The following is a 13,518-nucleotide window of genomic DNA, read 5'->3' as shown; positions in this document are numbered from 1 at the left end:
AGCCATACAGAGAAAGACAGATACCATATGGTTTCACTCTTATGTGGACCCATGAGAAACTTAACAGGAACCCATGGGGGAGGGGAAGGAAAAAAAAAAAAAACAGGTTAGAGTGGGAGAGAGCCAAAGCATAAGAGACTCTTAAAAACTGAGAACAAACTGAGGGTTGATGGGGGGTGGGAGGGAGGAGGGGGTGGGTGATGGGTATTGAGGAGGGCACCTTTTGGGATGAGCACTGGGTGTTGTATGGAAACCAATTTGTCAATAAATTTCATAAAAAAAAAATAAAAAAAAAGAAATTGGCTTTTCTAGTTCTTCTAGAATAAACAGAGATAGGACAGGGGTATCTCAAATGGCTAATTGTGTTATAATTATAAACCCAAACTTCAGAAGACAATAATAAAACCATGCCCGTCTAATCTAAACTGCCAAACCAAAATAAATTTCTATTTATTTCCAATGTCCAGGACAAAAAACACCAGTGCTTCAGTTAAAAGCAAACACACAGCATAATCATGTTGTTGGTATGATTATATAATTAATCCTATCAACTCTAATTAAACCTTAATGATTAAATCTCTGGAATTTTCTTCAGAGTTCATACCAGACAAGAATTTCACCTGACATTATTAAATCATCCATAGAAAGTTTACAGTGACACCGTTAGAAGCTATGGTATATTAAGCTACACTAGACTGTCCTTGTTTGACTTTTTTTAGATAAAAGGAAAATGTAAAACATATTCTCAAGTTTCATAATATTTGCTGAGAATAATATAGGAGAAATAGTGGATATTACTTATCTATTGAAGTGTAACAAATTGAGTGCCATAAAACAACATTATCATCTTACTGTTTCTGTGAGTCAGGAATTTGGGCACAACTTAGCTGGATCCTCCAGCCCTGGGATCTCTCACAAGGATCTTGGAAGGCTACAGTCAAGCTGTCAGCTGGGTCTGTAGTCATCTTAAAACATGACCTGTGGTGGGTCTATTTCTAAGCTCACTCCAGTGACTGTTGGCAGGGTTCAGTTACTCTCCAGCTGTCGGATTAAGGGCCTCAGTTTCTCACGGACTATTGGCAGTTGCTGCCCTCACTTCTCTGCTATGCCAGCATCTCCATAGCAGAGCTCACAGCATGGTGGCTTGCTTCATCAGTACAAATAAGAAGAGCCAAATACAGAGTCTGTAGGCAAAACTAAAATCACGGACTTTTACAGCTTAATCTCAAAGTGACATCCCATCTCTTTTTCCTATTTTTATTTATTAGAAGAAAGTCACTAGATCCAGCATGCACCAAAGATGAGGGGATGATACAAGGGGTGCAGAGCAGGAGGTGGGAATCATTTAGAGCAATTTCAAAAATGGTCTACTATATGGTGCCACTATTACTGAACTTGTCTGAAATGAATAGTGTTCCCCCAATATTCACGTCCATCTCAGCACCTCCGAATATGAACTTATTTGAAAACAAGATGGTTGCAGATGTAATTAGTTAAGTCAAACTTAGATCATACCTGACTACAGCAGTCCCTTAATTCAACATGACTAGGATCCTTATAAAAAACAGAAGGTACACAGAAATACACAAGGAGAATGTCAGGTGATAACAGATGCAAAACTTGGAACAATGCATCTAGAAGCCAAGGGGTACCAAATATTTTCAGCAAGCACCAGAATCTATGAAGAGGCAAGCAAGAATCCCATCTTAGAGCTTTCAAAGAGAGCAGGGTTCTGTTGACAACTTGCTTTCAGATTTTTAGCCTCCAGAACTTTGAAAGAATAAATTTCTGTTGTTTTAAGCCACCATGTTTGTCATACTTTGTTACAACAAGCCCTAGGAAACTAATAACTTTAAATGGGTGCTAATTTAAAGAATAATTCTATAGAGGATCCCAATAACAGAATTTTTTTCTTCTGAAGCAAACAATCAGATTAGACTAGGTAATATATAAATCCTTCTTTAAAGAATAAAAATTCTTCTTTATTACCATTGTTAAGCTATTTGCATCATTAATTACATTAGTTTTATGTAATAGATGATATTGTTTAGCTGAACATAAACGACAACTCCTGGGGTTAATAATATATTATTTGCTATATATTATATTTAGTTTTATACTTCATTTATTGTGGGGTGGACAGCCCTGTAGGTGGCCTCAGATATCTGCCTCCTAGTATTTATATCCTTGTATTATCTCCTCCTGTGACTCCCTTCTAACTAACATTATATGGCAGAGGTGATGAGATGCCACTCCCACAATTACAGCATGTCATATAGGATTCCATCTTGCTAGAGACTCTCTCTCCTGCTGGCCTTGAAGAAGCAAGTTGCCATGAATCCTACAGCTGCAAGTAAATTAACTCTGTGAATAATCTGAGTGAGCCTGGAAGAAGACTCTTCCCCAGACTCTTCCCCCAGACAACACTCCATATGAGAACATAGGCAAGTGGAAGCCTTGACTAACGCCTTGTGAAATCCTAAGCAGAGGACACAAAAAATTATATGCTCAGACTCCTGATCCACAGAAACTATGAGATAACATATGTGGTTTGAAGCTACTAGGTTCGTGGTGATTTGATATGTAGCAACAGATAAGTAATGTTCAACTTGATTCTTTTGATTTTCAGTATCATGGTCCCCCATTTGAATTGTTATTATTGCCATTGGGTGAGGAGAGATGTTTTAAACTTCTTTTTAAATATTTTATTTTATTTATTTTTAGACTAGTTTTAGGTTTACAACAAACTTGAGAGGTAGGTACAGAAATTTCTTATATACCTCCTGCCCCTATGCATGCATAGCCTCCCCCAATATCACTATCACTCACCAAAATGGTACAATTTTTACCAGGGATAAACCTACATTGATACACCATACACAATTTTTACCAGGGATAAACCTACATTGATACACCATAATCACCCAAAGTCCTTTGCTTAATTTAAGGTTGCTGTTGTATATTCCATGGGTTTATATATATGCATAATGATATATGTCCATCATTATAATGTCATACAGATTATTTTCACTGCCCTAAATCTGCTCTATGCTCTGCCATTATTTTTTTTAAGTTTATTTATTTATTTTGAGAGACAGAGATAGAGCGTGAGCAGGGGAGGGGCAGACAGCAAGGAAGAGAGAGAATCCCAAGCAGGCTCTGCACTATTAGCACAGAGCATGATGTGGGGCTCAATCTCATGAACCATGAGATCGTGACGTGAGCCAAAATCAAGACTCAGATACTTAGCCAACTAATCCGCCCAGGCGCCACGGTCATTACTTTTTAATAACATATTTCTTTTAAACTGTCAACCATTTTATGATGAATCAATCATCTATTGCTAACATTCAACACTGAAAAGTAAAAATTTCTATAAAATTAAAAAGTCTTCTGTATATTTACTATTACTCTTAGTATTAAGAGAATTCTCTAAGATAGGAGGTAAATTGAGATTTTTGCTATAGGAAATTGTGCAATGTTAATATGATACTATCACATACCAAAAGAAGACTCAATTCTCCAGTCACTTATCCCAACCCTAATCACTCTGAAAAATCTAATCAGTAAGAACACATCATCATGTCATTTGGACTTTACTGAGTAACATATAAGTCATAAACATGAAGTCCTAGGACCATTTTCAGTTATAAATATTCTATCAGATTATCCATAATATACTTATTTCTGCTTTTATTATAATTTTAGATTATTTTATAAACCAAACTGCAAGATAGAAAAGTTCTCATTAAGATCAAAAATTATATCCAAAGACACTGAGATCTATACCTCTTCTTTTCACAAAAATAGTAGAATAAAAATAAGTAAAAGTGGTATTAAAAGGATAACTGGGATAATGTTAATAATATAAGGTTAACTTTTCTAATGAACATCATTTCCTACATTTGTTTCATTTATAGTTACCAGTTACATAATAGGCATAACTGCCCTTTGTCACCAGCTTGGTATGCAGATAAGTTCCAATACTTTCCCTAAATCATGGGTGATTAGGCTCCTCCCATCCCCATCAGTTTTTAGTTATTCCTTAGAGCTTTACCAGGGTCCCAGGAATATCCCCATACGGTGTTTAGGCAAGAAGCTGCACTCATACCCATGTGGTGGCTTACTTTGACCTGGTCATCAGCTCTGGGCTGAGGTGCCAAATGGGTCCAGTCTCTGCTCCTGGTAACCCCTTTGATACCCACAGTCAATGTGTAGATCTTAGAACCCCAAGACTGTTTTATCCTTCTTGGAAAGATAGACATGGAAGGGCAGATAACAAAGAAATACCATCCAACCCTCACTAATGACTAGTCTATCACCCAAAGCCAGGCAAGGGGTTTCTTAATAAAGCATATAAAAAGAAAAACTTTCAGTAAAGTTTTGTGGGTTTTTTTGTTGAGATCTTGTGTTTACAATATTAAACTTGTAGCAGCATATCATAAAGCTGACAACAAAACAATGATATGTTACGATAATGTACTTTTTGAAGAACTATTGCCCAAATACATGTTTATTTGGTGAATTTCAAAAAAGAAAAAAGAAAAAACTTGATATACAGTGCTTAAATAAAGTCATAATTTTGTATCATCAACAAAAGGAACACTAAAAGCCTTCATTAAGCAATTTAATTTCCAGATATTTACCCAAGAGAAGTAAAAACACATCTTGCTCAGGGTATCTGGTTTCCAGTCCGGCATATAAAGAGCTTGGAAATTGTCACTCTGCCATAAAAAGTAAGAAACTGACCTGAAAATCAACAACTCTTCTTAGATCCATCAGAAAACTGAAGTCACAGGGCAGGCCTTGCAAAGAAGAATGCAATGTGCTTCAAAATGGTTCAAAATGGGATGTCTCCAGTCTTTACTGTAAGAACCTGGCAGAGCTCCTGGAGATAAACACAAAGAAGTGTGGGCATACCCAGCCTTGAACTGAGCCTCCCTGCAAGTCTTAACTCTCAGACTTGTCCACACTGAGCCTCCAGCAATTTGTCATTTACACTTTAGGATTTCTTTCTTACCCTGACACCGGTTCTCCCAGAGGTTTCTGCTCATGGGTTTCTGCTCCAGTAAGATGTGATTCTCTGTGTCCACCTGTCTGGCTCTCCAGTTTTGGAGGACACAAGCACTAAGTACTTTGTACATGCTATTCTCATTTAATCTTTACATCAGTTCTTCAATTCCGTAATTTTCCCCATATTACCATGACAAAATTGAAGCTTAGGAAGTTTCAACTATCATTAAAATTTGAAGCAAAGCCAGGCCTTGAGCCTAGGCTGGCCCAACTCTAAAGCCTATGCCCTGAACCACCACCACACTGTATGGCTTATTATTTCGTGTCACAAGCCTTGGGATCTACCATGTTAGCTGTCTCATGGCTGGTGGGGGAAAAGAAGTTGATGAGAGAAGACATGGGTGGCAGCAGCCTAATGAGCTAAGAGTTGTTATTTGATCTGTTACTTGTTACTAGATCTGCCACTACTTCAATGTGTCACTTTGGTTTGATAACTTCAGAAATAAAGGGAAGGAAAGTCAACAGACTGAATCCAGATTTTTCCCTTATTAGAATCTATTAATGGGCTCAAAGAGATCAAGGAACACTGAAATTTTGTGATGGTGGTATATATGTGTACATACACTAAGACATATGCATTTTCTGGGAAGACGATCCATGGCTTCAGACTGTCAAGCAGGTCTGTCAACCAAAAAGCTTAAGATGCTCTCTAAGAACTCTTTTGACTCCAAAGTCAGCAAGTGCATCTTTCATTCTGAGTCATAATTCTTCCTTACCTTAATTTCTGTCCATTGTGGAAACAACTTGTTTTCCTTCCAAAATGTATACTGTAGAAGAAAAAAATAATTCCACATTTTGAAACTTCATGCTTGAAAAGTTCTCTAGTGCATCCTTGTCTTTTGCCTAACAATTGCACCTGCATCTTTGAACACACACACTGGATGGGTACATGCAAGGTCATTTCTCCATCAACATTACCTAAGCAGTGGACTAATATGTACTTGTTTTCTCCATTAAAGGAGTTCTGGACAAAAGCAAACAAGCATAACCCAACCATTCCCATTGTCATATATATTATATAGTCACTGTGCCAATTTGATGAAAACAAAAAAAAATCTGGATTTTTTTTTTTAGTGATTTTAAGAAACTTTTACAGACTAAGGTGGAGAATGGAACTCTCTTTTTCCTAGAGGAAAGTCTTCCTGTGTTCTGAGAAGAAATGTTTTGCTAAGCATTTTTCAGTCAGGCAGTTCAGACAGAATCTTCACATGTTTTCATAGAAACCCTAGAATGGGTAAGTGATTCAAAGGTAAGTACTTAACACTGGATTTGAGAAACATAGGCATTCCCTGGGGATTCTAAGAAACAACTAGGGAAGATTGTAGACATTAGTTACGCATATGGGACTTAAATGTGTCCACTGAGTCTTAAAAGAAGAGGAGTCTGTCCTGAAAAGACAGAAATATGAAAACAAACAAGTAGTGATATGCTGGTAAATGTTCAACAACAGGGTTTCCGGGAAAGAATATTTAAAACCCTGATTTGTAGTGTGTGCTGATCTCTGAGAGACTTTCTGAGACAGTTAAGAGTCAGAATCAACTTGGATGGAAGAACAAAAAGCAGCCCTGCAGCTAATTAGGCTGGAAAGACAGACTCATAGAGCCGGCTGCAAAGTGAACAGGACTAACTGTTTCTTTATGTGGCCATCAAGCGTCATAATGACCCCCTGGATGAGTGCTGACTACTTTCTCAACAGTGACTCTCCCAGATGCCCTTTGCTATTTCCAACTGTAGGCTCAGTTGTTAAACCTTTCCACCCTCCTGGCAGCACACAACCCGTAGTTAATCCCTACCTCTCATAACCCTGTCCCAGAAACGGCAACCAATCCAGAATGGATCAGCTCTTCCTCTTCCTGTAGATACTTCTCAGGATCCTCTGTGAGGAACCCAGCACTGACCGACACCGGCTCCTCCCTTTTGTCAGGGTGACACTGCACTCCTATGCTGTTGAGTCGGTAAATCAGGTTTTGTCAGACTCCAGGCTGGAAGTTTTTGGCTGATGGGGCTTTAATATTTTCGGAGTATTAATACTCCCTGATTGTCTGATTTTAAACCACCCATGTTATGTCTCAGAACATGGATTTGGGAGGAGATGAGAATAATCCACAGAATTAGATATAAGCTGGCTCCTTGGCCCAGGTTACTCTCTCAACAACCATGGAACAGACATTTTTAAACTGATTGATAAGAAAACTGAGGCTCAGAGAGTTTAAATAAGTTGTTTAACGTCACAAAGCTGGGAGCAGAGCCACCATTTAAACTGGTGTCAGGGGCGCCTGGGTGGCGCAGTCGGTTAAGCGTCCGACTTTAGCCAGGTCACGATCTCGCGGTCCGTGAGTTCGAGCCCCGCGTCAGGCTCTGGGCTGATGGCTCAGAGCCTGGAGCCTGTTTCCGATTCCGATGCTCTCTCTCTCTCTGTCCCGAAAATAAATAAACGTTGAAAAAAAAAATTAAGCTGGTGTCATTCTCCAATAAGCACATGAGAAGGACTTTAACATTAGCTACTAGGAAAATGCAAGTCAAGGCCAGAATTGGATACCACTTTATACCAATTAGGATGGCTATAACAAATGTAAATTGAAAATAATAAATGGTGAAATGTGGAGAAGCTCAAAAAAAAAAAGAATGATATTTGTCTCAGAAAAAATAAATAAATAAAATAAAATAAACTGGTGTCATTCTGATTCAAAACACTTTTAACTAGCACCACACTGTTTAATATAATAGTGTCATCTCTTCTTACAATAATTTCATGGATATAGACCTTTCTAAAAACTGTACATTCCACTGCATACAGACTGCATTTTATAATTCTTTGTTATATCTTCCACACACTGTAGGTACCTGTATAACTTTAGGCAATATATTTACTGTCTTTAAGTCTTGTTTTCCCCATCTACAGGATGGGAACAAATACAGCACCTACATACAATTGTGTAGATTTTTTTAACTAATAATAAGTTAATTTATTATAATAAATTAGTAAAATTTAATAATTTTAATAAATAAAATGTTAATGACTAATATACAGATACAGAAAGTAATTAATAAACATTAGCTATCAAAATCATAAGGCTGTACATGTAAATGGCTGAATAAACATCATTTTATGGGCATTCAACTTAATAAGACTCTAATTTCACTTAAATCATTTTCAGACTTTCATATACAAGTGAAATGGTTTTAAAAAATCTCTCTATAATCATTTCCTTTATCTATTGCTGCTTTACAAACAAAAACTTACCAGCTTAAAAACCACAATAATGTGTTATCTGTCCCATTTCTGTGGACTGACTGGGTGGTTCTATTCCGTGTAGTGTCAGGGGAGGTCTTTCATGGAGTTAACTGGAAACCTGGCTGGGAGACCTTGGTTTTCTTCCAAGTGGCCTTTCTCTCTTTGCTGTGTCTCCCCATCCAGGGCCATTCCCCATGTCATCTCTCTGTAGCAATATAGCCTAGACTTCCCTGTAGAATGATATCTGGGTTCCAAGGTGAAGTTTTTCAAAAGGACCACTTAAGTTGCACAACTTAAGCGCAAGCCCTCAACAAACTTGCTTGGGTCACGTTTGCTGATGTCCATTGACCACAGCAAGTTACATGGTCAAGCCCATAGTTCTATGGAAGGGGGCTACACAGGGGCATTAGTACTGAGAGGCATAGTTGTCTTTTTTCCTGGGGGCTGGGGGGAGCACCAATATACCAGCCAGCCACAGATTCCTATGCATATTCATACATAAACCTCTTTCAGAATCAATGAGAAAATGCCAAGTAACTGATTTTATAAAGAGAGTCTTTAGTCCTGTGAATAATGAAAGCAGAATTGGAACTGCCTAAAAGTTCCTGTCAGTCTGATTGTCTGTGCCATATGTGCATGGCCCCATCATACGATGAGAATTTCAAAATAATGGCAAAGTCATTTTAATGAGCTAGGGAAAAGTGAATAAATTATGATCTCTGTAAGTACCAATTTTAATCTACCTCTTTATGGACTAAAAAAAGTGTCAGAGATTATGATAATCACTCTTCTAACAACACACACATAGCATCATCATCATTACAGTTGCCATTATAACCATTACATTTTTATTAACATCTTCTCCCTGAAATTTCCATTTGAAAGCCAATGGTAATTTCATTTTGAAATCAGTTCTAGCTGTGAATGGCTCCAGTACATATTTTATTTCTGAAGTCAGCCTCTCCTGATAAAAGCTAGCCTGTTTCACTTTTTTCTTGTTCTTTTCCTCTGCCCTTCCAGGGGTGAAAAAGAAAAAACTATTTCAAAGAAAAACACAGCCATTATTGTATGTCTACCATAATTATAAGCAAGATTCAATTATACTGCTCTAAAATATTCATTGCAAATTTATGATTTAAAGATATTTCATTTCCTATTCATGTGTAGTTCCCACACTCACAGTATAAATATTTACAGTTAATTATGGAAAATTTCACACATTATCCCAGTAGCACGAAAATATATTAATAAATTTACATTAATAAGTGATTCTTTGAAAAATTATTTAGAAGCAGGAAAAGAGAAGAATGTTCTACACATAATTATGGTAGCCAAAGGCTTATGCTTTGAGGCCTCTCGTTTACCCAGTTCACATAATCATGTTTTTGTTTTGATAAAATTTACAAAACGAGAATATTTTAGCATATCTTAGGGTATGTGTCCCTTTCCATTGTGAATTCCCCTCTATCACATGTCCCCTCGTATACGGTGGCACAGGAGTAGCTGTGCATTTTTAGACTCTGATAAGGAAAAGTTAAGTCAGGAAGTCATTTTGGGCATTTTTATGGGATATATTTACACGGTGTTCAGTCTCACTGATTTATAGTTAAGTTATTCCACAAAAGGAAAAGGTTTCAGAAATGCATCTTTCCAGTAAACACTATGCACACACACGCATTGTGCCAGGAAGGCAGAGGTCAAGGTCCTATCTCCACATTAATGTACCTAACAGTGTCTGGCACAGAAGTCTGGTAGTGGAGAAGAAACAGGGTTTGAAATCTACAGACTAAATTCTTTCTTTTCTGAAGTGGTAATAATAAAAACATACTCCAAAAAACTACATACGGTGCTGGTATATCAGGCAATTAATTAATTAAAAGTATGTTTTCTTTGTGGATTTTGTTATGTTTACAGTTTCTGTTAGCCTTTAAACTCTTGGAAGTTGTGATTCTGTTCTCAACCTAAATAAATATTCACTCCCATACCTAATTTAGCAGTAATACTTTCATATTCTCTGAAAGAAAGCTTCCCAACCTATACACACAAACCTGGATCTGCTCCTAAAGGTGACTAAGCTCTGATACAGTGAGATCTTCTATTTGAGGGATTAGCTATTGGACAATAATAAAATCATGCCTCCTTGTTTTTGAATTTCCATTTTTCTTTTCTTTTCTCATGAAGACTGATTCACTCATCTATAAAATGTGACTCTAATCTCTTGCTTTCACTTTAAACTCTAACATGCAGGGTTATAGATGAAGTTTGGCCAGAGGTAGATCATTAATCCTGACTGTATTAGTCAGGGTTCTCCAGAGAAATAGAATCAACAGGGTGTGTGTGTGTGTGTATGTGTGTGTGTGCGTGCGTGTGTGTGCGTGTGTGTAGACAGAGACAGAGAGACCTTGAAAAAGAGAGAAGGAAATTATTTTAGGGAATTGATGCATGCAACACAGAGGCCAGCAAGCACAAGTTCTAAGGGTTGTGTCTGTGACAGTGTAGGCCTGCAGACAAGAGACCCAGGGAAGGGTTGGTGTTGCAGCTCAAGACTGAAGAAACACCGCAGGTAAAATGCCTCCTTCCTCAAGGAAGTCCGTCTTCTTTCTCTTCAGGTCTCCAACCACATTATGGAGGATAATCTGCTTTACTAAACATCCACTGGCTTACATGCTAACTTCATCATAAAATAACTTCACAGCAACATCTAGACTAGTGTTGAGCAAATATCTGGGTACTGTGGCCCAGCCAAGTGGACACATCCAATTAACCATCACCTGCTGAACACATAGTAAAGATAGGAGACTCTCACTGCTATATATTTACCTAAGTCAGGGCGGGAAAATCTACCTATACCATATCTGTTCATTTGTGGAAGGACAGCTTCTATGAAACTGAGTATCTAAATTAACAAAAAAAGGGATCCGATAAAGAAATTTTGTTTTGCTGCATATACACATGATGTCAGAAAAACAAATTGGCAGTCGATACAGAGCAGAATGCTGCTATTTTGGCTAGGTTGTGAGGTTGGCCCAGTCCCTAGGAATTAGCTAGAAAAAACAGAGTACTTTGAATTGTATTTCCTCCAATGCTTTAGAGAATTCCAAAAAACAGAGACTGCAGCTACGTGACCCAAGATCATCCCTTACAGTTCTAATATTCTATAACTCAATTTGATGTTATTAAATGAGATTTAGAGGGGATGGGGAGGAAATATTGAAACAAGAATATTTGATAATAACTCTACATTAGATGTATTAGTGACATATGCTACCTACCTTTTGCCTCAAAGAGCCTATTAAATTATCATCAAAAAGACAGCTTTGAGAGGAAAAAGGGTTTAAAATCAGACACATTTCTAGTTCACATCAGAGTTCAGAATAGCTGATTCTCTAAACAGTATTTCAAAGAACTGCTTGTAAAGTGACTTTTAACAAGTGCTGACAGAAGTTAAACACAAAATAAGCTTCCTTTATGGTCCCAAAATTCAACATTTTGGAAATGGGGGTCGTGGGGGTAGCAAAACTTTAGATAAATTTTATTAAATGGTATGTTACACTCAGCAAGCATCTTTGCAGCACCCATGCCAAGTGGAAATTATCACTTCAAATTCCAAGATTCTTGTTAAGAGATTTACGAGCCTTTTAGTTCAGGTCTCCTCCAACAAATATCATATTCTTCATAGCACTGTGGAATTTAATACAGTACAGTAAAGTCATATTGCCTATCAATTCTGGCCTCCAAACAGCACACACTCCCCCACCAGGCTCCAGCTGACTCTCCTCTGCATTCTGGTAAAGGTCTGCCTGCACATCTTCCTCCTACACTTAATTCTCTCCCCAGCTTCTATGTCCCATTTCTTTACCTTAATCCAAATCCAATACTTCATTCAAAGAGCAGATCAAGTCTTAACCCTTTAATAATGCAAGTGTGTAGAAGAGAAGCATCAAAATAATAAGGCCTTCAAAATCTATGCCAGTGGTTTTCAAGCCATCTTCTCACAAAACACTGGTTTCCCACATGATGATCTGAAATATTTTAACTACTAAAATCTTAATATTAGAAGTCTTTTCCCAATATTTATATTAAAAAATGTAATTAATGGATGATATTTTCAATGCCAATGAATTTATTTTATACATCTAAAGTAAAACAACTTTAGTGTCAGCTAATACCTACCAGATGACAAAATGAATGCATTAATAAATGAATATTAATGAAAACAGAAAAAATGACTCATTTTATCTTCTGGTGGATATTAGCTGTCATTAAGTTTTACATGAGAATTCTTCTCACTTGAGAGGCATATCCCTTACTGTACATTAATACATCAACATTCTGATTATCCATTAGCTTCTTTTGAGTTTGGGAAAGAGTAAGCATCTGAGTTTCTATTAGCTCGAAGTTCACTAACAAATTGAGTTTCTTTATCTGAAGTTTTAGTATTCACTATGAGCTTTGACATCCCCCCCAAAGTATGGTTACTATATGAGACCATGTAGAAGCAGTCAGCCTTCCAACCTCCACCATGTCTCATTTTAAAGATGCAACATATGTTATTATCCAGTTGTAAGTTCTTCACATGCATAGACTATGACCAGCACTTCTTCTGTATCCTCCACACCATTACTAGCTTATCAGAAATGTTTAATAAGTATTTATGACATTTTTATTTGTATCATTAAATGGTACCTTCCAAAGTTAGATCTAACAGCCTTCTCCCAATTTCATATGGATCCACACGTGCCTTCCCAGCACCAATCCTAGATACTAATCTCTTGATCAGAACCAAAGAGTAATTAGAGACCAATGTTTTAGTTTGTTTGTTTTTGTTTCCCCTCCAGTGTATCCATTTTCTCTCCTCACTGTCAACTACTGAAAAAAAGTAGGAAAAGAAATGGTAACGACCCCTCCATTTTTCTGGCATCTAGACGTCTGGAAACCCAAAGTGCACTGGCTGAGAACAAGAGCAGCAGCATCAACAACATTAGCAATAATAATTACCTTTACTAGATACTTAATTTGTATCAGACATTGTGTTAAGCACCTTACATGGATCATCTTTTTTGTTCCTCTTAATGCACCTTTGAAGTAGGTTTTGCAACTGGGTGATTGTTTTCCATAAACCCTTAAAAGGAAGGACATGGAAGAAAGAACTAGGCTACCTGAAGAGCCTTGCCGCTGGGATGAGGAGGAAATAGGCAACCTTGATGATT

General features: G+C 37.3%; 1 long non-coding RNA gene across 2 annotated transcripts in view; it reads right to left on the bottom strand.

The window, feature by feature from the left end:
- Positions 1 to 12,443, bottom strand: part of LOC109502464 — a 97,124-nt gene extending 84,681 nt beyond the window's left edge. For both annotated transcript variants that reach the window (XR_006583396.1, XR_006583397.1), the window contains exons 1-3: positions 6,867 to 12,443; positions 5,790 to 5,840; positions 4,750 to 4,888 (exon numbers count right to left, since the gene is read on the bottom strand). This is a non-coding gene — a long non-coding RNA (uncharacterized LOC109502464). The remainder of the gene's footprint in view (positions 1 to 4,749; positions 4,889 to 5,789; positions 5,841 to 6,866) is intronic.
- Between the last annotated feature and the right edge of the window lie 1,075 nt (positions 12,444 to 13,518).

This window comes from Felis catus, chromosome A1 (genome assembly GCF_018350175.1).
Source record: "Felis catus isolate Fca126 chromosome A1, F.catus_Fca126_mat1.0, whole genome shotgun sequence".
Taxonomy (NCBI): Eukaryota; Metazoa; Chordata; class Mammalia; order Carnivora; family Felidae; genus Felis; species Felis catus.
Note: the sequence above shows the minus strand (reverse complement) of the source record. Positions and strands in the feature narration are given on the sequence as shown.